This window comes from Myxocyprinus asiaticus, chromosome 18, assembly GCF_019703515.2.
Source record: "Myxocyprinus asiaticus isolate MX2 ecotype Aquarium Trade chromosome 18, UBuf_Myxa_2, whole genome shotgun sequence".
In the NCBI taxonomy this organism is placed as follows: Eukaryota; Metazoa; Chordata; class Actinopteri; order Cypriniformes; family Catostomidae; genus Myxocyprinus; species Myxocyprinus asiaticus.
The window spans coordinates 12,515,919-12,541,856 of NC_059361.1; positions in this window are offsets into that span (position 1 = coordinate 12,515,919).

Consider the following 25,938-nt stretch of genomic DNA (forward strand, 5'->3'; position numbering starts at 1 on the left):
TAGTGATTATAAAGGGAGTGCTCGTTGTGCACTTTCTATGCTATATATAATCCATTCAGAATTTGTATAAAACTTGTTTTTCATGCTGCTAAGTGGAGGACCAATGGCCACGTACACGCTGCAAAGTTTCAGGAACTACATATAAATGTGGGATTCACTCTTGAAATAGCAATAATTGACATATTGATAACCATAGCATTGTCTGTTCCTGAATAAAGCAGCCTTTTTGACTGAAATGGTCGAATAGTCTGCAGACTGACTCAGTCATAACAGTCCCTTGCCACCACCTACTGACGTAACAATGTAACTGCACTGAAATCGTTGAAAAATCCCCACCAACACTAACACACAGACTGACAGCCTGTCTTGTCACAGTTTATATTTTTAATATCTAATAAACTAGTTTCATGCATTTAAACAAGTCTTTTGGAACAAACATTATCACAAAGTGTCACATCAATCATCCAGTTGTTTTTAGGGTAGTAAATACTACATCAGTAAATAATGCTAGAATTATTCCGTTGGATGTACACTACTGTACACTACAAAAGTCTCTTCTGCTAACCAAGCCTGCATTGATTTGATCCAAAATACAGTAAATATATATATATATATATATATTCTTTATCAACACAAAAGCCTGTTCTTTCATGTAAGCCTGTTTTTAATAAATAGTATATAGTTATGCCTATTATTATCAAATAAATGTTGTATATTTTGTATAAATTGTATATTGCGAGATTAACCCCCACCAAAAAAAAAAAAAAAAAAAAAAATAATAATAAAAAAAAAAAAAAAAAAAAAAAAGTCTTATGGTGGGGACCGCCCATAAGACTTGATTCAATTCGAGCACTGGGGTGAACACCATCTCGAGAACAGCGCAACCAACTCCACACTAAACAGGCGACAAACGTGAGTAGCACAGCAAACAATAAACCAGCAAACAAACAGGCGAAACACACGGGATGAAATGGGGCATGCATAAGTGGAAGACAGGTGGAGCGTGTGACAAATCTATTACCATAATCGACGCCTCCCCGGGAGAGTTCAGCGTTCACATGGAAACGCCGATTACGCTCACCGACTCCACCTGTGAAACACGAGGGAGAGAAAAACAAACAACAGAATGAACCGGCAAATGCCTGAGCCATGACAACACGAGTAAACCTTTCTTATGGGCTGACAGACAGCAGGAGAGGAGGGAGGGGGTGATAATTAAGGGGGAAAGTTCAGCACAGCGGATTACATGCATAACATCACCCTGTAATATAGTATATTACTGTAACAATCACTGTTAATGAACAAGTGCAGTCGTCCTACTTTTCTGAGATTTATTCTTGGATGAACAACAGGTAAGAGGCAACACGAAGTTAACGAACAATTCTTTCTCAAAATCTTTCCCTCACTTCTCTCTCACACACCCCCGCGCACAATGCACATGCGCACACACACCGAACCCCGCCCCGAAGTGTAGCTTTCCCATTATCATGCAACACCAATGCACAATGAAACTTAGTGCGTTATATCATCAGTACATTCATAACACTCGCACATAAAACACGCTACAGTATCGATCAGTATGTCAGTCTACTACCAGGTCACTTTGTGCACGGCAGACAAGAACATATCCACATTTTAGGTTCAAAAACCCAAACTACACAGCACACAAGAACATAGATGATTATTATTATTTTTTTTTTTTTTTTTTTTTGCAGCAAGAGTGTAGCCTATCAGTGTAATGTTAAAAGGTACTGACAACTGTTAATATTAAAATGCTCGGCGGCAGCTTATAATAAACCAAAAGCTTTACCACGAGGCTAGGTGCTCAAATATTTAAAATAGTCCAAATATGGCCTGACTTTCAGGGGTTGTTGAGATGAAGGCCCTTATGATTTATAAATAATTATGACACTATTCGGTGTTGTAAATTATTTCTCAAGACTTCCTCAAGCATACAGTTTTTAGGAAAACATGTCCAAAATGTTTTAATGTGTTATATATATATATATATATATATATATATATATATATATATATATATATATATATATATATATATATATATATATATAACCTTACAAAAAGAAAAGAACAACCATCATCTCGACACCAGGGGGTGCTGCAGCACCCCTACTTCCCACGGCCTTGGCTTTGAATAGTTACAATCGCTGAGTGTTGTTTCCAAATCTTGTTGAGCAGAGTTTTTGACCTGTGTGTTTTACAGGAGGATATGTTTGTCCCTACTCTCTGCGTGCTTTGAGAAATCAGGGAGGAAACATGTGCCACAACAAGGCCTTCCTGATACCAGGCTCCAAAAGTGAGATGGGATGGGGTTATCTTAGTGTTTTGCTGAGTGAGACGCTCTGCAGAGACTATAGAGATTTTAGACTCGCAGAGCAGATTTCTTTATTTTGAATTTTCACTCTGTTATAAGTAAACTTGGTCACCTTTTTTGAACATTAGCAAATTATGTGGATTGTTTGCCAGCAGTGCTTCCTTTAAGGCTGAGCATGCAAGTACAAATTAAGTAATGAATAAAGTATGGCATTTTTGCAAAACAAACCCTGACAGGGTGATCAATTCATTTCATTTCATCAATTCAAGTTAAAGGAATAGTTCACCCAAAAATGAAAATTTGCTGATAATTTACTCACCCAAAATGTATCTGAGTTTCTTTCTTCATCAAAACAGAATTTAAGATTTTTAGGATTTCATTTCAGGCCTCCTCCTTTAAACAATGCAATTTAAGGTACTCCATTATTTGATGGTCTAAAATGCATATTTAGGGATGCATCAAAATAATCCACATGACTCCAGTCGACAAATAAAGTTCTTCTGAACCCAAACGATTGATTATTTTAAGAAACGAAACAATACTTATATACTTTTTAACTACAAATGTTCGCTTCCGTACATCTCTGTGACGTGCACTCATGAGAGGGATGACGTAAGCTCGTTGGTAAGGTCACGTGGAGGAGGACGTAGGAAGCGCATCATTGTTTACAAGAGGAGCAGCGCTGTACAAAAGTTTAATTGTCTTTGCTGTAGATTTGTATTTGTATAAATGTATTGTTCAAAATGTTCGTTTGCCGTGTGTATCCTGGATGCTTCAACCTTAGAAACCCCAAAGAAAATGCACGCTGGGAAAAATATAGACTTTTCAGCGATTGATCATGAACGATTGAGGCTCTGGCTTATCGCGCTGAACCTGGATATCAGTACACACCTACATTCTCTGAAATATTGGAGGATGTGCAGTGAACATTTTACCCCTAAAGATTTCAGACCATTAAAAGAAACAAAGGGTCGATATCTGAATTAATCTGAACTCAGGTATGTGTGAAAACTTTGTCATTGTTACGCCTCCCTCAGCGCTCTGCTCATCACCCGATTTCTAATTCACCACACCTGCACTCAATTCACTCGCTCATCACTGCCTGCATAAATAAGTTTGTGAAGCTTCTCTTCTGTGTGATATCTCCTGTACAATTGATCTCACTGTGTAAATCTTGTGAATCTCAGTAAATGCTCTCGCACTTGGTTTCACTAACTACAGCTTGTGTGGCTTAAATTCCTGACAGTCATATAGCCTATATATTTCTGCTAAAGATAAAGCACAAGTAGTAATGCAATGGCATTGCTCCAAAATAAAGGATGGTTATTTACTGCAGTAATGTTTTATTATTATTATTTGGAAATTATTTTATATTGTTTTGAAATTGTTTTGGACTGTTTTGGTTTGTGAGCGGCACTTGGTCTGTGGTCTGTGCAAGTTTCTCTTGTAAACAATGACGCGCTTCCTGCCTCCTCCACGTGACACGTGACCTTACCAAAGAGCTTACGTCGTCCCTCTCATGAGCGCGCATCACAGAGATGTACGGAAGGGAACATTTGTAGTTAAAAAGTATATAAGTATTGTTTTGTTTCTAAAAATAATCAATCGTTTGAGTTCAGAAGAAATGTATTTGACGACTGGAGTCATGTGGATTATTTTGATGCACCCCTAAATATGCATTTTGGACCCTCAAAAAATGGAGGACATTCACTTGCATTGTTTAAAGGAGGAGGCCTGAAATGAAATCCTAAAAATCTTAAATTCTGTTTTGATGAAGAAAGAAACTCCGATACATCTTGGATGGCCTGAGGGTGAGTAAATTATCAGCAAATTTTCCTTTTTGGGTAACTATTCCTTTAAGCACACTCTGGAAAGCTGAAATTTAAGCTCTGAACAAATGATCTCTGCTCACCAGGTATTGTGTGAAAGACTGTAACAACATACTGCCTTGTTCTTCTAATGGACTACTGTGTGACAGCTCTGACTAAACTTTCTTTACAAATTGCCTCCATCACCAAAGGAACTGTCTTTTTTTAATATCTGTATTTTTGTTGTTGTTTTTGTTTTGTTTTGCTGAAAGAGATTTTAACATTCACCATGAAGTGCTTTAGCTTCTTACTAGTTAATGAGTCTTGTCACACCACCACTGTACGCAGCCAAAGTAGACACAACTTTCTATTTGATTTAGATATTTTACAGTCCCTGAAAATGTATTTGAGTTACAAAAACATTGAAAATGGATTATCTCCTGTAACCTCACGTTCACCATAATTGTTTGCTGATTTATAGAGGCTGTAGTCTTGACTATTCAGAGTCTATGATAGCATGGTCTTAATGGGGGATTAAAAAATGATCAACACCAGTTTTTAATGATCCTCTACTTGTTATATATATTAAAAATTGTCTTTATCTGCTTCCATCAATCAAAATCAATACTTAAATTCCAGCTATTAATCTAAAAATAAAAAATACATTATAATTTGATTCCTAAAAACAAACCTGAATCTACAATTATTTAGCATTAACTTATAATTGATTTCAAGTTTTCATTGATTTTCTTCCTAACTTGAGTTTGTATGCGTCACGATGCATAAGCCAAAATAAGGACCCAATTGCAGGAATTAGTAAAATTTACAATTTTATTAAAATATAAACCAGGAAAACCAAACTCACAAGGGAGAAAACTGAAAGGCAAAACAATAACAAACTTATAAACTGAATGACAAACTAAACTGGAGGCTGAGCAAACAAAACACTGTCTTAACAACATGAGAACAAAAGTATCCGACAAACACAAGAGGAAAGGGAGCACAATATAGGAACGAGGCGTCGGAGTCGGGGACGCACATGGCTGTATGTTTGTCTTGCCATGTGCAAGCATACAAGACCAAACAAATATGAGTTCACATGGCGGTGAAGATCAAAACAGCCATGTGCACTCACAACACACAAGACATGTACAAACAAAACCAATGGGTGGAGGATACTGTCAAGATTATGCCACAACAATAAACAAAGACTAAAGTAGCAGGATCATGACAGTCCAGGATGGGCCAGTGAGGTGACGGTGAGACGGACCAAGGTGGAACACCTAAACTAGGCTTGGTGGCTTGACTACTTGGTTAGGTGTGAAGTTTTGTCTTGAAGTGGCTGCTTGACTAGGTATAGTGGCTTGACTTAACGAGATGACTTGGCTTGACTTGCCATGGCTAGGTGTAGCAGCTTGACTTGATGTGGTGGCTTGACTTGGTGTGATGATTTGGCTTGGTGGCTTGACTGGAAGGGATGTCTTGACAGGATGTACCTGCTCAACTGGATAAGACCTGACACGGAGTTTTAAACAGGCTCGGTGATGGCCACAGGGAATGGGACAGGCTTATGAAACTGGACAGGCTTGTCGACAGCCACAGGGAACTGAACAGGCGGCTCCAGGACAGGAGCGAGTTGAGACAATAGGAAAATGGCCTCTGCATCTGTGGGCACAGGCAGCGACAGGGGAACAGGCGCCTTACTCGGCTTCCTTCTCCGGGTAGTTGTAAAACACTGCAGTAGGAGTGGTTGCCACCTCCTGGCGATCAGCAGCAGCCTCCGCCTCCTGGCGGTCAGCCGCATCCGCTGCCGGTGAAGGAGTATAGGCGATCTCGGGCTGGGATAAATTAAGGAAGTCTTCCGAGGCACAGGCAGAGATAAATTTATCCAATTTCAGTGCAAACTTGATCGTAGCGGAAAGACTTCCACCTTCACCCGTCTCTGGGATGCAAGATCTGATGGGCTCATTCAGTCCAGCCCTAAACAATTGTATGATTGTGCCCCAGACCAGAGGACAGCAACAAAAACTCCAATGCATACCCCCTCACTGACTTCTCGTCCTGCTGGAGTCTAAAGACCTTTATGGCTTGCTTGCCTCCACGTCTTGTGGTCAGTGGTGAACAAAAGAAAAACTCATTCCTGCTGGGTCCATACTGGTTGGATCGTTAGGTCATAATGTGTAAACAGGAATAAGGACCCAATTGCAGGAATGAGTAAAATTAACAATTTTATTAAATAAAACAATACAAACAGGGAAAAACAAACTCACAATGGAGAAAACTAAAAAGCAAAACAATAACAAACTTATAAACTGAATGACAAACCAGACTGGAGGCTGAGCAAACAAAACACTTATCTTAACAACATAAGAACAAAACAATCCAACAAACACAAGAGGAAAGGGAGCACAATATATACAGGTACACACATGAGGAACAGGTGAAACTAATTAACATAACAAGGACTAAATGTGGGAGAGTGATGAGGGAACAATATAGGAACGAGGAGGCGGAGTCAGGGACGCATATGGCAAGACAAAAACACTTCCATGTGCAAACATACAAGACCAAACTGACACGAGTGCACATGGCGATGGAGAATCAAACACAGCCATGTACACTAACAACACACAAGACATGTACAAACAAAACCAATGGGCGGAGGAGACTGTCATGGTCCCGCCACAACAAGAATAAACTAAGACTATAGTAGCAGGATCATGACAGTATGCTACACAGACTAGTCTTTCACTGTCTCTCCAGGTCTCTGATGTGTTTGCAGGTATGTTTTTGTTCTTAAAGCAGAGATGGCTTCACCTATTTGTTTAGTAATATGAAACAGCTCCAGCTACAGAAACATGTTAATGAAGCCACAAAGCAAACTGTAGATATTTCTAGTATGTAATGTGGGCTGAGGGATTTGTTTAAGGAGAATAAAAGCTCTACTTTGAGGATGAACATAGTGAAAATTTACCTGAGATATCCCGCAGCCTTTAAAAATATGATTATTGGCCTGCCCAAGAGTAATATGAGTAAGATACAGATGAAACAGAGGAATTATGAATTATGTAAAGTCTGTCTGTAAATCATACCTCAGTGAGTCTGTGTATTTGCACGTCTGACTAAGACAAGAATTAATCTTTGATCAGATTTTACTTACCTGGTTAAATAAAAAAAGAGGCATATCATATCTCTCTGTCTGTCTATCTGAATTTGCTGAACACTGTTGTTGTTGTTTTTTTAAGCATAAATTTCTGGAAGTGATCTTCCATCTAGACAGGATGAGGTGAATATAAAGTTTGTGAATCACTGCTTAATAGTTTGGCTCCTTCCTTCACTATGTCCTTTTTCAAAGGGTTAACTGATTGTTGTAATTACAACCAGAATCTAGGAAAGACAAACATGTTAATGAGGTGGTGGTATTTGGACGCTCTGGAACCTCGTCATCACGATGGCAACAGTAGCAGCGTGCTATTAAACAAAACAATCACAAGGGAGGGATGTCTAGGAGCAAAGCAAGACTCACATCATCCTCATAATCCATGTCTTGAAAACATTATGTTATCCTATCTTTTTTTAACAGCATTTGCAAAAAACAAAAAACAAAACACGAGTTCACGTAGCCTCTCGCGTGACGTAAGCTCGCAGTCATGTTCAAATGAAAGTAAAACCAATGAAGCTTGTGAACAGCGTTCTGTTGTAAATAAACAGAGCTGCACTTCCGGTTGTATCACGTCAGTTCTCCCGTGAAAATGCCAACACGCTTGCATCACGCAAGAGGCTGCGTGAACTCTGTCCCCTCTGTCCTGAATATGCATTGGAGAGCGACCAGAAGTAAACAATTATAGTGAAAAGGACTTAAATATGAATCTGTTTCTCACCAAAAGCAATCGTATCACTTTAGAAGACTTTTTTTTTAACCACTGGAGTCATATGGATTACTTTAAAATATGACTGTCTGTGCTTTTTGGAGCTTTAAAGTGCTGATCACATTCACTTGCGTTGTATGGATCTACAGAGCTGAGATGTTCTACTAAAATTCTTTGTGTTCAGCAGAAGACATAAGAAGTCATAAGCATCTGGGATGGCATGAGGGTGAGTAAATGATGAGAGAATTTTCATTTTTGGGTGAACAATCCCTTTAATTCCATCAGTGCTAAATATTTAATCATAGGCTTGAAGTTTGAAAACATTTAGAATGTTCTTTGAAATAGCTCAACTGTTAAATAACTGATTATATGAATATGAGATTAGTTTTTGATGGCAGTGAAACTTTGATTTTGTCAAATAATTAATAAAAAAGGCTTTCTGAGGCAGGATCTGGAGATGCAATTCCACAGTAATTATTCAGCATTTCAGTGTCTGTCTTTGCATTTCTGAAACAAAACATTTGTTTGCTTCAAAAGACAAAAAGTACAAATCCACTACTTAGTCAAAAGTTTGGACACACCTACTCATGATTTATTATTAACATTTTCTACACCTTTGAATAATAGTAGTTATCAAAACTATAAAAAAATAAATTAAAAAAATTGAAGTTTTCAGATTGTAGTGACCAAAAAAATTATATAAATTAATATTTTATATTAGCTTACAAAGTTTCCCTTTGCAATGTGTTTCGTAGGCATTCTCTCAACTGACACTGAGAGAAAAATGTAAAGAGTTTCTATATATGAGGGGTATTCGTGCTTTTTCTTCACTATACAGCCCAACTGATCAAAAAAATAAATAAATACATTTATGATTATCATTTTTAAAGTTATACTTTTAATTTAACAAAGAAATTTATATGCAGGCATAATTTATCCACAAAACAAGTTGCAAGCATAAGCCTATTTAAAGGTTTTTAGATAATGAGAAACAAATTCCACCAAGTGTGCCCTATTTTTTCCTGGAAGTTTACATCTGTTATTTCTCTTTTTTATATATACACTGCTGTTCAAAGGTTTGGGGTCACTTGACTGAAATGTTTCTCTTTTTATCTGAAGGTGTATTCTTAAATGTTTCAAATTAGTTTTGTAGACAAAAATATAATTGTGCCAACATATTAATTGATTTCATTACAAAACTAAAATTGTATTTAAAAAAAGAAAAAAAGGTTTTTGAAATGGATGACTTTGACTGAATAATTAAGAAAAGCAGCCAATAAGTGCCAGGCATAGATGGGAACTACTTCAATACTGTTTAAAAAGCATCCCAGGATGATTCCTCAAGAAGTTGTTTGAGAAAATGCCAAGAGTAAATTTCTGCAAATTCTAGGCAAAGGATGGCTACTTTGAAGATGCTAAAATATAACACAGTTTTGATTTATTTTTATAGTCACAACATAATTCCCAGTTCCATTTCTGTTATTACATAGTTTAAATGACTTTTATTCTAAAATGTGAAAATAAATAAAGAACAAGTAGGTGACCCTAAACTTTCGACCGGTAGTGTATCTCTTGATATATGTCTCTATTGCTATATATAGAGAAAGAGAAGGAGAAGCAGTGTAAGTGAACATTCACTTAGGGAAGTAATTTTACCAGAATATTCCATAATAAAAGTGCTTATGGAAGTATTCACAAATAAATTGAGATTTATAAAATCTACTAAACAGCACATTTGCCATAGTGTCTAGCAAATGTTTACACATATTTCAAGTTTTTATTAATCTTTATTTATTATTCTTGACAACACCCCAGTGGATTTTACCCACAGCACTAGGTAGCAGTAGACCTCTGTGGTACAACAAAATTCAGTCAGGAAAGTGGGGGCAAGAAGAAAGAATTTTCTTTGTAAATATACACACCCAAATTCTCCAAGGGCATAAAATATGTAAATGTTAATTTAGAATGCTGAGGAGTTATGGAATGAGACATGGGCCTTCTAATGTTCATTCAGCTTAAACCTTACCAAAATCGAGAGTTCATGGCAAATTTGCCGCAAATTCACCACTGATAATTTTCACATGCAAATGAGCTTTTCTGTAAACTTGCAGCAAATTGTCCGTTGTTGCCAAAGGTTTGCTGGATATTCACCACTACCGGCAAAGAGCTGCAAACTTCTGGCAAACATTTGCGGGGAATCAAATGCTAATTTGCATGAAAATAACAAACGGCAAATTTGCGTCAAGTTTGCAGCTAGTTTACATTTTTTGTATGCAACTTCACAAGTGTTTAGCATCACAGGAAGGAAAGGAGTCCGGGTTCCACATACAGGATGATGTAGGGTTTGTTTTTTTTTCATTAAATATGCTGCAGTAAGCGTGTACAGTAGTAATAAGGCCCAAAACATACACTGCACAAGAATGTGAATGCAAATGCAATTGCATGCATTGCTGCATTTTAAAATATGTCAGTTAATAACACATAATGGATATTAGCATAAAGTCTTCTTCATTTGAATTTTCCTCTTTCACATCAAAAACTTACATGCAGATCATCAGTTTGAAGATATTATGTGCAAGCTAGTTAAAGTCGACATATTTATAGATAGATACGTGTACACATCCAGTGTAATTGCACAGGTAACTATATCGCCCACTTGAATATTGAGGTTTGATACCACCACAATAATGCAAGAATGCATGTTTGTTTTTTTGTTTTTTTACGTATAATGAAACCACATGCTTAAAATGTGTTCATCAAGCAATCACATCTGCATTTGCATACTTGTGTAAAGTATGTTCCTGGCCTACAGTATAAAAGGAATTCTTTCAAGTTTCAAGCTTTAAACTTCCTCTTGTGTTTGTGTTTGTGAAGATCAGTGGTGTCACTCTAACATGAAAGCAGCTAATGTGATTGATGGTCTAACCCACACATCATGGCCATATGCCAAGAATGTTAGAGAATTTCTAGAAGGAAGCAGAGCCACAATTTTAATCTTTTTTTACATTTATTTATTTTCTTTATGTAAGAGTTCAGTTGCGCCATAGCATTATAAGGACATTAGCCATTCAAATGTTTAATATTCCACACCCACAGTCTCCATCCAAGTACCTCTTATCAGAAGGTGTAAATCACCGTCTGGCTGTCATGAAGAGGGGAGCTCCGGCATAGCGAGGGTCTTGTGGGCAGGATGTGGCGGTGAGGCCTGGTGTCAGCAGTGTCAGGTTCAGCTTCCTGTGTCCTAATCATTTCAACATGGAGGCCCAAGCCTAGGATCTGGCTGCTAAACCGCCACCCTTGGTCTCACTTTGCCAGCACTGCAATGAAAGCAGCAGTGTGGACCTCCACCCCTTTAGCCCCCTTCCGCTCCCTTGGCTGTACAACCATAAATATTAAAGATCTGCAACATGAGAGTGGTGCAAAAGTTGGGGGGTTGGGGGGTGACTGGATGATTTCACAGTCTAAGTATTATAACCTCAGGTGAGGAAATCTACACTTCTGGGGTGCTCAGGAGAAAGACTGCATGCTTAGGGGTAAAGAGGAAAAGGGAAAGCGATAGAAGGGCAATCAAGGGACATCACTGTCTTAACATTTCTGTACTTGGCAGATGCTTCTATGCATAACAATTTAGGGGCCGTTCACACCTAACAGGTCTTTGCATCCATCTTCGCCACTATTTTTCCATTGTTGCTCTGTGTAAACATACACTAGATGGATATCTTGCTTTTTTCGGCATCTTGCACAGAAGCACAACATTTTTTAATTGCAGTGTCAGGTTTAAAAGGACCTACATTTTTCAAATCGCATCTCAAGACACCTGCATTCTGTTTTATTCGCTGCACTGCATCTAGCTTTTTTAGCGCAAGAACTCATTCAGTCTGAACGGCCCCTTACACTCTGTCTACACCAGGCGTGTCCGTTGATACAATACTAGGCTTGAGTCCAGCGAGCAGCCAACCCCTAGGCAAAATACTCGCTCTCTCATAATCCCTTAGTCACACAACAGGATGCTATATCTGATAGTGAAGTTCCTCTGATGCCTCTATCTGTCAAACTTCAGCTATACAAAACTATCTGAGCCTGACAAAGGGTCCAAGTGCCCTTCTATCCCTCAGTGCTGTTGGGGCCAAGATGCAATATGCACCCAACCACTATAGTAGGGTTGGAGTGGAGAGTGCAACCCCAAAGTCGAGCCAAATGAGTGGGGGAATAGCATAGTCTATGCTCCTGTGTAATCCATGAGTTCCCTTGGGGCTGTCGAAGACAGGCTGTGTATGTGTCAGTGGAAGAGAGGTCACAAGGTTATAGGGTTAGGCCTCCTCTAACTGTTCCAATATGTGTAAAGATGTCAAATGAATTGGCTGAAGTTGTAACAGTCTGGTAGGGTTTCTCCATGCCTGAAAGAGGGAGAGAGATAGAAAAAGAGAAAGACAGAGAGAGTCAAGGGCCTACAGTATACCACCACACATCAGCAAAATCAGACTGGAAAATACATGTATTAAAGGGATAGTTCACACAAATATGAAAATTCTTTAATCTTTTAAAAGTTTTCAACTCATGCTTTCCATCATTGAGTGAGTGATGACAGAATTAATATTTTTTCTGTTAACCATCCCTTTAATGCTCAGCCATGCTCATTATTTTTCAATCTACAAGCAACTGACATATCTATATTTAGCATGATAACAAATATATTTACCAAATGACTGCTTGGATCCTTGTGAAAATAACTGGCAATGTACCTTGCAGGGAATTGCAAAAAGCAGTAAAACAGGTCTTTCTTGGGATGGTGTAGGCTCAGAGCACCTACATAATTTCATGGCTCGTGACAAAGTTGTGAGTTGTAAGGATTTATTTAGTTAGGAAATTGGGCCATCACAAAATAGAGATCAGGAACAGGGTTCTTCGCTGGAGGCCAATTAGTGAAGACCTCATCAATCCAGTTTGCCAGTCTCACAACATTCCCACGCCACTGCCGGTACAAAACAAACCCCTGAGCAATTACCCAAAATGACCACTTTACTGCCAGACCCTAGAAAATTGAGTATCTGTGCATGGATAAATTAGTACAATGTTTACATTCATCTCCAGATATTAATGAGGAAATAATTATCTTTGGGCAAAGAGTCATGTTTTGACTGGGGCATTCAGTTCTGTTGAGGTGTTTGTTTGAAACATTGCATTTGTTCTGGGTTATTTGTTTCTGACAGAAGTGTGGAAAGTCTGCAAACCAAGCTGTTGTTGACAGAATACCAATATATATATATATATATATATATATATGTATATATACATATATATATATATATATATTTGATAGACTCCAATTTGTTTATCAGTTCAGGAGTTCAGGTCTTCTTATAGACAGTTATAGCATCTCCATATGATGGTCTACCTCATCTTTTCATGTCTCCACTTCAAACAGATTCATAAATATATATATTTAAAAAAAAACACCTTATGCTCCACAATTAAACCATTACTGTGTGGTAAAAGACATGTTGATGTTAAAAGTGTCAGCAAATTGGTGTGGATGATGCTGGGACAGAAGCCATCTAAAGTTGTGTTTTAAATCAGTGTAATTTCCTATTTTTAATACTTTAGCCAGGAGCACCTTTTGAGATATTCACAGATGCAGACCAACAGACTTCTAAGTGATGCTGAACGTTTCTGCCTGAGGAGGAGGGGAAGTTTGTCTGTCTGCCAAGCGGGGACTGTTTGCCTTAGAATATGATAAAAAAAAATATATATATATAAAAAAGACAGTAAGCATTTCCCTTCCCTCAGGAGACTGTGCCATAGCTTTAAAATCTAATAATTTCCTTTTTGGAATAAAGTAATAATCCCACAGTATTTGCTACAGTCTCCAAGGACAGCAGAAATAAAGGTTGAGTCTCAATCAGCTCTCTTGTTCAGTAGTCAGGGCACTGGTCAGGGAGTCGGCCATTTCTAGGGCTGTCCCAATCGCAAAATTGTTCCAGTGTACTGAAACATTTGCTCGCTAAAAAAATAGTGCACTGCAAAAAACAAGTAGCATTGTTGCTCACTATGTTTCCTTAACGGAAATTAAGTCTCTCAAGTTGTTAGAGGATGAGTGCAAGCGTAATAAAGAAGTAACATAAGTAACGAATCAGTCATGTCAGTAATTTTTCCGTTCTTTTTCCAGACTGCGCGTTCCCTTGCTGCTAAAAATTACAGTGTATTTTACCTACTATAAAACAGCCTGTAAAAAATATATCCCCTGGTAATATCAGTCCCGTGCGAATTGACATGTTAGTAAAAAGTCAGTAAATCTGCACTTTCCAGCCCTTGAGCCCTTAAAATATTGGTGTTTCTTAAGTTCTCTGAAGTGGATGTTGGTCAAGAGCAAACATCAGAGAAAGACGCACTTCACAACTTCAGATAATGCTGTCTGTTGCTTTTTGATTGATGCAGGTTTTTCTCAAGCGTTTTATGCTGTTGAGTGTTTATTTACCCATGTAAAAGAGAAACAAGCAGTTTTTAATTAGGATTTGAGCAGAGTGAGAGCGGAAAATTGTGTTGAGTCCTGCGTTTTGGAACATAGCCTATTCTGGAGGGGCAAATAAAATTACATACATAATATGAAAGGATTGTCCATATTTTTAATTCAAGAATGCAACATAAGATTACAGGCTTGTTAATGTCACCAAATCTGTTGTATTTGGACAGATATTCCCATAAATCTTTTCCTAATAATCACAGATGCAGTATATGCTCATTGCATATATGCTGCATAATTAATCAGCAGTATGAATTTCTAATAAGTCAGTTACACATGACAGCAGTATGTAAAAGCTGTAGACACGCCCATCTCTGCGATTTTTACATACATCGCTTATCCCGTGCGAACTGACAATAAATATTACACACCTCCACAGTAATAATAACTTTATAGACATATGTCTGTAAAATTAATCCTGTCCAAAAAGGGCTATAGAGAGCAAGGGAGCTGATTGAGGCAAACAGAAAGAAAAAAAGCAGGAATTACATTTTCAGCCTTTGCACTTTATTCCATATGAGTTTAGAATAGCATGGAAATTCAGAATAATTTCAATTAAATTATGCAAATATCCCACAAACAATTCTCCCACCAGATAAGAATGGGCTCAGAATAATAAATTCACAAATTTAGCAGGAAATAAAACAATGCAATTCCATAGTCCAAACTATTATAAGTACTTATTGAGATGTGACGCTCAGAATATTATCCCGTTTCAAAATGTGGGACTCTTATTTTGGAAAGCAATTGAAAAGACAGCTTATGCACATGTAAAATCAAACGTTTTCAAAGTACAAAACATGTAAAAAGTATATGGCAAGTATAAACAAGTACAAATTGTCTTCATAATCTTTTATCAAAATGCAATAGCTTGTTCTGCCTCTTAAACAACCTTCCTTTTCAGCTGTTGTCAAAAATCCGACTTACTTTTCAACCCTTTCCCTCCACCCACCTGTGTTCCATTCTGGTATGCAACGGACACTTCACAATCCAATCAATTCTTAATAGATAAAATAAAACCCCACCCTACATTTTTCATTTCATTTATCTGTCAAAAGGTCTGTCAAAAACTTGAAAAGTAAGAGTAATAGATTTAAATTCCACATTCACTCACCTTGGTCACTTGCATCATGTTGTATCTATGCTTTGAATAATTTCTTGTTAAATAGAGTGCAATTTCAAATGCTATCCATTTGGTGGTGTGGTTAGTACTGTTATGGTCTATTTAAATGTTGTGGTTCTACAACCAACCTCAAATTAGTGCCTCCCTTACTTCCAAAAGTGTTGACCAGGACAATTGCTGTGGTCTCTTCCCCTCTGGATTAGAGACCACCACTGTGGCAAAATGGAATCTGGATATAACTGAAACAGTACTGAAGTAACAAAATTGTTTATTGTACAAAAAGTAAACAAAAATGTTCTTAAAACCACTCACTGAAATTGATTAATTCCTAGGCCCAACAATATGTAAAATTATTGAGTATTTGCTTAGTAGAAATTATATGGTTTTATGCCTTCTGCAGCCAATTATTCACTACACAAAACACATTGTGGTTGGCAAAAGCATCCTTGTTGTAAGTGGGCCTGTATTTAATGTAGTCTAGTTGTATTTTCATTTAGCTTCAATAGTTTTGTTTATGTTTTTTTAGGATCATGCAAGCAGTCCATGTTGGCATCTGCCTAATTCAGTGACAGAATAATTTTTGGGAAAACACTGAGCATTTTCTTCTCCCTTTTAAAGTTAATAAACCTATTTATCCTGCTATCCTAACATTGCACAATTATATTATATCATTTGAATTCAGCACTGTTTTTCCCTGATCTCAGAAAGGAAGACCTGGAACACATTTTGGGATCACAACCCAATAGATGAGAACTACTTGTCTAATGCCAAAAAACTATGTGTCTGTGTGTGTTTGTGTGTGGTTTGTTGGGTGTCTAATGATGCATTTGTATGCATGGAGGATCCAGACTGTATGTTACTATTTGAAAGACTGCTGGGTTTCAGTGTTTTTAAGCAAGAGCATTGATTTTGAAGGATGTTCTGGTGTTGGGAGGCAAAGACAGGCTGTTTGAGAGAAAAATCTTTCCTCTCCTAGACATAGAGAGACAGATTATAAATTCAGACATGACCTCAGCGACACGTGTAGAGAGAGAGAGAGAGAGAGAGAGAGAGAGAGAGAGAGAGATAGAGTGGTAAAGCCCCATAGGAATGTGAGCTGGCAGAGAGGTCAAATATGCATAGTCATCATTGCAGAACTATATAAAAGTACAAATTTCTATGCACGTTAAAAGCATATGTTGCATTTATGTAAAATATATCACTAAATGGGTGTGGAGGAATGCTGTGTGACGTTCTGTTATTTAAGGTTATGGTTAATGTGGAAAAACACTAAAATTAAGTGAAATGGTGACTGAGCAGAGCAGAGTGCAAAAAGAACATCAGCAGCAAACTAATGTAAAAGCAGCCTGATCTCTTTATGTAAAAGTATATAATGTATACAGTTATTTGCAATTACAGGCCATTCATACAGGACATGTTCTTGTACTTTATCTGTACTAGTTTTTTATCTATGTGCATACTGTATTGGCTAGATGGACGTCTTTGGCCGTTACAGAGTGTGTCGTGCCATGAGACACCGACTCAAGTTTAAAATAGTTCAACTGTTGGCGTGCAGTGTATTAATGACCATTTTAAAATATTCCAAACAGATGGATTTTGGGGTGAGATAATCATATTTACAAATGGACAAGCATATAGATTTTTTAGCAACGGTGTTTGGAACAGTGTGAATATAAGCATGCTTTCTGTTTTATTTCGTTGAGCTATAAGGCTATTCTGCACAATATATCACAAGAGAAATGCATCACATATGGTGTATGTTCATGATGTCATGAAAAATAAATGCAGTAGTGATGCATTCTTCTTGAGAACCACTGTAGATGCAGCATTGCAGTACAGACTCGGGGCGTGTGTGTGTGCTGCAGCGTGTGTGGGAGTGAGTGGAGGTTTGGCATGGTGTGCAGGGGAGGCCTAACTGCCTGTCTGCGCGGTGGAGGCGAGGTGTACCACAGGCCCTGGCATGCGGCCGTCTGATAAAAATACAGACAGTAAATCAGAGAGGAACGGAACAAAAGAGCCAAGCGGTGGCAGCACAGTCACTGCAGCTGTACAGCTCACACAGAGCCAGATGCTACTGAGGCTAACGGCCACACAACACACACATATACATGCTCCTTCTTTGTCTCCCAGAAGTGTTAACCGGCTTTAGTAGTTTCCTGGTTTCTGATTGCATCCACAGGCAGCTCCCTGTGAGACAGAGGAAATATGTTGCTCAAATAGAGCTTCATTACATTTTCAGCTATCAAGAACTTCGCACAATGAGCACACATTATTTTCCTCTGAAAACCCTGTTCCCCACAGACATGCAAGAATTCAGTTTTTTAACTAGAATGTTTTTGCAGCTAATCTTCTCTAAAGTGGGCAGCCTAAAGCAAATGTTCTTAACTGTTGGGCAATAAACAATAAGTTTTGCATTCCCTCACAATATGTTGCGTGTCTCTTCGCCATAGTTTTGCATTCCCTCACATTATTTTGGGTTCCCTCACAATTAATTAACCATGGTTTTATGACAGTAACCATAGATGAACAATGGTATTTGTAGTAAAACCAAAGTAACCAGAAAATGAACAGTGGTTTTACTAAAGTAACTATGGTTTACTCCAAAAACATTGTTACTACATTCATGGCTACTTACAATCAGAGGTGGGTAGTAATGTGCTACATTTACTTAGGTAAAAAAATTACTTTTATGAGTATGTTTAATTACTCAACTTACTCAAGTAAATTGCTAATGAAACCAATTTACTTTTACTTCGTTACAATGGGCTACATTCCTGTCGTTACATTCCTGGTTTTAATTCAATGAGTGTTATTAAATGCATAATTTATTGAGAGTTTTTTAATGGTACTTTTATGACAGCGGAACTTACAGTGGCGCTCTGTCACTCGAGTCGAGCTCATCACTCCTGCAGCAAGCGCTCAAAACAAACACTTACTTTCGCCATGCAATGCCTTCATTTTACTCCAAGACAAGTGGATATTTCAAGATTAAAATTACAGCTCCAACTTAAGAAAGCACGTTGCGGTAAGTTTTGATGATTTTGTGATAATGTGAGCTTGTCTGTGTCATGGTTATGGTCATTTTCATGGGCTCTAGAACCTCAGTTTATAAGAATATTTTTTTATATCAGTGCTTCAATACATCTGTGTCTGTATCCATGTAAACGTCTGCGTTAAGTGCAAATGCCTTTTGCTCTGCCCATCATGTGCAGACAGCATATCTACATTTGACAGACGTGGCACATTTTTCTAATGGACAGCAGAGAACAAGCTTTGAACTTAAATAAGCCAAACATTTTCCCACCTTCATGTTGTTCCAAACCCGTGTGACTTTCTGTATTTTGTGGAACCCGAATAATGTTAGACAGAATGTTAGAGACTGACAGTCTCAGTCACCATTCCCTTTTAAAATGTGGAGGAAAAAAAAAAAAACATGCAGTGAAAGTAAATGATGACTAAGGCTAACATTCTGTCTAACATCTCCTTGACCCCTTGATAATAATACTAATATAAATAATAATAATAATAATAATTATTATTATTATTATTATTATTATGTAACATGTTAAATGTGTATCGTGTAATGGAATATTGTTATATGTGGAAGTAACTTTCAACTGGATACTTTCTTACTCAAGTAATTATTAACATGAGTACTTTTACTTCTACTTGAGTAATATATATTTTTTTATTAATTGTACTTTTACTTGAATAATGTTTTTGGCTATTCTATCCACCTCTGCTTACAATAATACTATAATAAATCATGGTTTCTGCAAATAAATTAAAAAATAAACATGGTCACTACAGTCATGTTTACTACAATATTACTATAGTAAAAACATGGTTTGCACCAATAAAACATGGTTACTACAATCATAGTTACTACATTATTACTATAGTAAAATCATGGTTAATTGATTGCGAGGGAACACAAAATGTATTGCGAGGGTACATGAAACTATATATATATATATATATATATATATATATATATATATATAATCCTCCCTGTCCTCTAAGAGGCTCCATAAAATACTATTACACTTGTTAGTCTAGTAAATCTCATTTTTGTTGTTGTTGTTTATACATTTACAAAACAGTCTGCTATCTTATTCAGCCTATGTAATGCTAATAATGTTGCACATTGGTAATATTGTTCAAATTTACTTTTTGATGTTTGATTTTAAGGACATTTTTGGTTTATGTATGATAAACCATTTTGGTATCGTGTTGGGTCACCACTTGATATCCAGTGTAAAATCTAGATGAAGAACCAGTTGAGAACTGGCCTAAAGGGCTTTATTTCCCCAGTCATGAGGAGAAATGGTTGTATTCTTGACAAAAGTCTGCTGTTACTATCTGTCTCTTCTTTTTTATTATTTCTCGTCCTCTAAATATAATTGTTTCCTCTCGCCATTGTGTCTCTTGTTGTCATGCCAGTAATTCTGTTTCCTGCATTTACGTTGACTCAGGCAAAAGCCATTGCTGTTCCTCTCAGCCAAGACAACTTATCAGGGCCAGGCAGTAAGGAAACAGGAAGGGAGGGGATCCAGAGTCAAGGGGCTTCGGCATGGTGGTCTGCCCCATCTCAGCATGTGCATCACAGGTCTGGCCCCTCTTGGTGATGAATGAGACAAACCTGGGGGATGATATTGGGTTTGGTTTGTTTTGTTGTTGTGTTCTCTCTGTGCATTAGGAACCAGCCAAAACAACTTCTGAAAAGCAAAGTGAAGTTGGGGGAGATAACAAGGTTTTCCATTGACTCGGCTGTGCTCTTGTTTTCACATCTTTGATAATCAGTTAAACTGAACTGAATAATGTTTCTCTGAAAATTGTGAAAATACTATTCACATGAAAAATAGAAAAGAAAACCTTTCTTAGCTATCAGACTTTTTATGCCACTTTGAGTTTAAATAAATGACTCAAGTTTCCCTTAGTCAAACTCTGTTTGATCAAGGGCTGTCAAAGTTAATGCATGCGATTTTTTTAATTTGTTTAATGCTGAAATTTAACTTTAACAAAAGTTATTTGTATTCTATCAATAATGTTCACTATCACCTATGAGCGACTCAACATAATTCACAGAAATTCAAACACCTATGGTACCTTAATTCCACAATGCAATTAAAAAAAAGAATTATAAAGGAAATTCTGAAATATAATGTGAGATTCTTGCAATGGCAAACTTACAAATTGCGAGATATAAAGTTGCAATTGCATGACAAACTCAAAAGTTGTGAGTTTATATCTTGCAATTGCATGTTTATATCTCACAATTTTGACTAAATATCCAGCAAATGTTAGTTTATGTCTCAGAATTGCAAGTGTGTATCTGTCACGGATTCCCTCTCTCCCCGAATACACCTGCACCTGTCCATCATCACCACACTAATCAGCTCCCTTCATTATCCACACTCACTCCTCAGTCGATGTCTAGTCTCCCCTATGGAATACAGACTCACTTACCTGCCACTTTTCTCCAGCAAGCCTCCAAAGTTCTATTCCAGTTATATTCAACGGTTTCTCCAAAGTTCATCTCCAGCGTCTCCAACGATCTGTTTCCCCTGTTTCTCCTCTCCTCGTGTCCCTGTCTGATGTTTGTGAGTGTGGCCCATCAAGAACTCTCACTTTCTATATGTGTACAGACTGTTATCAGTGCACTGCTCATCATTTACTGTTCTACTTCTTCTGATTGATGCTCACCTGTATATATTCATTATGTGTTAAATAAATACATGCCTTTGGGTTCTAACATCATCTTCGTGTCTTGGTTTCCGTTACAGAAGACTAGACCGATAATCTATTAGGAGCATGGAGTTGACAGGTGCGTTTCTGGAGTTGTTCAGACAAGATCTCCCTCTTCAGGAATACTCAAAGTTTTGTCAACTTGCTGCTACAACCACAATAGCTGACTCCTACCTCAGGTCCATTTTTGGTATGGGACTGAACTTCCACCATAGTACAGCTCTTCCAGAGGTGGGGAACCTTTCTTTGTTGGAATATGTGCGAGCCACGCTGGCGATCCATTACCCCTCACCATTACTCCTCACCATTACCAACACGTTGGATAGAGAAGGTCATTCCCATCACCATGACCCACAAGGTGACTCCTCTCCCTACATTCCACCTAAATAAATGTTTTTTTTTTTGGGGGGGGCTAACCCTCTCCAAGCTCATGCCTGCCATGGTAAACGAGCCAGTGCCCATGCCTGCCACGGTAAATGAGCCAGAGCCAACGCCTGTAGCCTCAACCATCCCAGAGCCAAAACCTGTAGCCTCAATCGTCCCAGAGCCAACGCCTGTAGCCTCGACCGTCCCAGAGCTAACGCCAATAGCCTCGATTGTCCCAGACCCAGTGTCCTCGGCCAGGGAGACCATTCCCGCAACAGTGCTCCCAGGTGTCTGGAAGAGGAGGACAAGGAAAATGACTCCTGCTTCCCAGTCGATGCTAGCACTCACATCCATTGGAGGCAATTCCCCGGTCACTGCCTGTGCTCTCAGCCATGGAGGTTAGTTCCCAGTCACTACTAGCTCTCTCCCAGCCTTCCCTGGCTCCTTCGTCCAAGCCTTCCCCGGCTCCTTCGTCCAAGCCTTCCCTGGCTCCGCCCCTCAGGCCTCTTACGGCTCCACCTTTCTTGGCTCCGCCCCTCGAGCCTCTCACAGCTCCACCTTCCTTGGCTCCGCCCCTTGAACCTCTCATGGCTCCGCCTACTTTGGCTCCACTCCTCGAGCCTCTCACAGCTCCGCCATACTTGGCTCCGCCGCTCGAGCCTCTCCTGGCTCCGCCTGCCTTTGTCAAGCCTAACATGTCTCCACCTTCAGAGTCTTCCACGGTTCCGCCCTCAACACCAGAAACTCCACCTCCTGTGGTTCAGTCTGCTCCACCACGGTCTCCACCTCCTAAACCTCCAATCTCTACTCCTGTTGCTCCGCTTCCGGATCCTCCTATGGCTCCGTCCCCTAAGTCTCCACCTCCTGCGACCAAATCACCTCCCAGGCCTCCTGTCCCAGCCCTGTGGCCACTTCCCAGGCCTCCTGGCCCTGTGGCCACCACCCAGGCCTCCTGGCCCTGTCCCAGCCCTGTGGCCGCCTCCCAGGCCTCCTGGCCCTGTGGCCACCTCCCAGGCCTCCTGACCCAGTCGGGGGGTGGGGTGGGGGGTTAGCTAATGTTACGGATTCACCATGCTCCCTCTCTCACTCCACACTCTGCTCTCTTTCCCCGAATACTAATCACCTGCACTTGTCCATCATCACCACACTAATCAGCTCCCTTCATAATCCACACTCACTCCTCAGTCGATGTCTAGTCTCCCCTATGGAAAACAGACTCACTTACCTGCCACTTACATGTTCTCCAGCTAGCCTCCAAAGTTCTACTCCAGTGATATTCAGTGGTTTCTCCAAAGTTCCTCTCCAGCATCTCCAACGATCTGTTTCTCCTCTCCTCGTGTCCCTGTCTGATGTTTGTGAGTGTGGCCCATCAAGGACTCTCACTTTCTATATGTGTACAGACTCTTATCAGTGCACTGCTCATCATTTACTATTCTACTTCTTCTGATTGATGCTTACCTGTATATATTCGCTGTGTGTTAAATACCTGATTTGGGTTCTAACATCATCTTCGAGTCTGGGTTTCCATTACAGTATCTCAGAATTTACAAGACTAAAAACTCCCAATTTCAATATAAGGAGATTTATGAGATAAAAAGTCTCTCTTTTTTATTTTTATTTGTATATATATATATATTTTTTTTTTATCCAGGGCTGGATCAAGCATCCATCAACACCAGCAGAGAACTAATTCACAGACTTAACACATGTAAGATTATGTCCATAAAATGTGGGGAAATTCTTTTTTTAATTGTTTAATTTTTTTTTGTATGTAGAATTTAACTGAGATGAGTAAAGAGTGTTGCATAAATGTATGAAATGAGTGTCATCCACAATAATTGGCCTTTTTTTTTTTTTTACTACAGCCCTAGTTTGATAAATGTTTTATAAATTAACATTGTCCTGAAAACTATTTGTTATTATTTTGGGGACAATAGGCTAGTCTGGACACCTACAGTGTTCATCCTCAGCTTTTATAAAAGAGTGGTATAGGGTTACAGTATAAAATAATGGTGACAGAAAAACAAAAATGAAGTTGACGTTTTCATTTGTTGAAAAAGTTTTACAGAGTTCTACTGAGTTAAATGTATAAGTTGTCAGCCTTTGTGATTTAAAATTTGCATTTACTTTATTGCTGAAACTACTCTGGCTGACAGGTGCATATTGGGTTTTCTGTATCTATTTAATTGAGTTCTTCTCACCCCTGTATTCATGATGGATGGTTGTGAATATCTGGGAGATTTAATGCCTCAGATTTAGAAAAGTGAGGGACTGATACAGGCTCGAAGACATTTGGCAAGAGTTGAATAAAGGTTGTGGAGATTCACAGCTCCGAGCCCTTGAGCTTAAAAGCTGGATGACAAATGTAGGCTGTCTGAAGAGCTGTGATTCACTGTAAGTTAGTGAACACACAATGACACTTGTCAAATACACTGGATAACTTTTATTTATTTTTTTATTTTTTTTGTAGTTGATGTGTGCTTTTTGCTATAAAATAGAATAATAATTACAAAAAATTATGCCTTGGAACTATAAATAATTCAAAGGACCCAGGATGCCAGTCCTGGAAATAAATAAATAAATAAATAAATAAAATAAAAACAATAATACCATAGCTAAATGTTGACATAACATAATAATTTAAGTGCCAACATTTTCCAGTTGTTCTTTATTATTCATACTGATATTTAATTTGGTTGTGTTTTTGATAACCTATTTGTGGTGAAGCAAAATGTTTTATTCAAATAATTATAACAACTGTTTGCATTTGGGAGTTTTGCTTAGAGACATCACTGCAGTACACTTTTAATTTTTGTATGGCTTTCTTAAATGTTTAAAAATAAACCTTACAGTTAATAATAATAATAATAATAATAATAATAAAGAACACTTTTGGTGATGTAACAGGCAGCAGCTGTTGTGTGGGTGTTTTAGGGTTTGCAGGCCTGGCCCACCTAATCAATGGGGTCACTAATAAAGCTTATCCAGTACCTGCACTGTACTGCCATCCAGAAGTCCTCCAGGAAACTGCCTAATAACAATAAAGAATGTGGGGGCAAATTGAGTCCATGCTGTTATGGAGGCTGTTCCAGAGGAGCTCCAAAGAGGAGGACCATAAGAGCTCTCCAGTGGTAGAAAATCTGGGACACTTGAAATCAATTAAAAGCACCAAGGCTTGCCAGCGCCTCTGCTGCTTTTTCTTCATTCTCTTTATTCCTTTACTTGGCTTTGTGTGCAGAAAAGCTTCCTTCCCCTTGCTATTTATGGATTCGAAAGATCTGGGTGCAGGCAAACTGGAGAGTGGTATATTATCACAGATCAATGCTTTTAACTCATAACAACCTCTCTAATCCAATGCACATGTCCCCTTAGAGCATCTAAATGTCAAACCTGACTGTGTTCTAAAAATGGTTACTGTATGATGAATAATTACATTTAAATTATTCTTCAAACTGAATTAAAAATAACAGAAAATGTGTGATATCCCTAATAATCTCCCAGATCACTAGTATTCTTAATTCAGCAATATAGTAAAGTGTACAGTAAAATGGTGCATTAGAGATTTTGTGATGATGTATGTTCCATCATCAAGGTCTTGTATTTTCAGATCCTGACCAGCAGATGTCGTCCAAAGCCCTCACAAGTCTCAAGTGTCCTTCTTGCCAGACACTTCTTGTGGCACATAAACACAAGTCAAAATACTCGTTAACAGAAATTAGGCTTTACTATAAGCACAGTTCCATCAATGTCATTACTTCAAAAGTGCACAAATGTTCAAAAGATGTCCTCTGTGTTCCCGGTATGGATTTATGATATCTACAGCAGGAAAGTCTTTAGTAAATGGGCTGCAAATGATTCTACCAGATGAGCTGTAGCGTGAAGCACTCAGAGTGGAATTGTCTCATGGACAAATAAAAGACAGAATCACATTTGTTTCTGACCACAAATTCCCATCTTGTGTGATCCGATAAGGCCTGTTCGGCTGATGACTTCTCATGGGGCTTTTAATCACATTTACTGGTCATACAAGGCACCTGCCTCTCTCCTTATACCCCTGGTGAAATTATGGAATATCTGTGTTTACCATGAGAGAAACATTTATTCAACAGCTTACCTCTTTTAAAATTTAATTTAGCTTAAATTCAACAGTGTTCAAACATGGACATGTA